The 700-nt window shown below is 40.1% G+C and overlaps 1 pseudogene; it reads right to left on the bottom strand.

Moving 5' to 3' along the window:
* LOC128247648 (uncharacterized protein DDB_G0271670-like) overlaps window positions 1-493 on the bottom strand; it is a 23253-nt pseudogene extending 22760 nt beyond the window's left edge.
* Between the last annotated feature and the right edge of the window lie 207 nt (window positions 494-700).

Here is a 700-nt window from a genome sequence, read left to right as displayed (position 1 = left end):
GTCGATCTACACCTTACAATAGGCCGGTTAAACACATCATATTCGACTTCACAATCCATTCTGAGATAGCATTATTCTCTTCCGGTTAAAGGACTCCAGCGAAAGGCTTCATTCAGCGACGACGGTTTCACAGCAAACATCCATTTCTCTCTCTCCAACTCGTTTCCTCCAAATCCTTCGTATTCTCATTCCTTTAAAACGATCAATATTGGATTTAGATTACAATTTCTTCAACAGCTGTTACTATAGTGATGCCCCCCCCACCACCCATCAAACCTTATTTATCTCTTTTGTTTTGTTTTGATTTGTTATATGTGTGTATAAAAGCGTGTGTGTGTGTTGTGTGTATATATATATATATATTTGTGTGTATGTGTCCCCGAAATATGGTATTTAATTTTAAAATATCCAATACAAGGCTCTCACTTGTAAAGAGACTGAGACAACTACTACTACTACTACTACTACTACTACTACTACTACTACTGTTGCTGCTTCTGCTGCTGCTGCTTCTGCTGTTGCTACTCCTGCTGCTGCTACTACTACTACTCATACCACGACCACTATTATCACTACTAATACTACCACCACCACCACCACCACCACCACAACAACAACCACCACCGCCATCACCACCACCACTACTACTACTACTACTACTACTACTACTACTACTACTACTACTACTACAGTGCTTGAC

This window comes from Octopus bimaculoides, chromosome 4 (assembly GCF_001194135.2).
Source record: "Octopus bimaculoides isolate UCB-OBI-ISO-001 chromosome 4, ASM119413v2, whole genome shotgun sequence".
Taxonomy (NCBI): domain Eukaryota; kingdom Metazoa; phylum Mollusca; class Cephalopoda; order Octopoda; family Octopodidae; genus Octopus; species Octopus bimaculoides.
The sequence above is the reverse complement of the archived record's forward strand: the minus strand, read 5'-3'. Positions and strand labels throughout refer to the sequence as shown.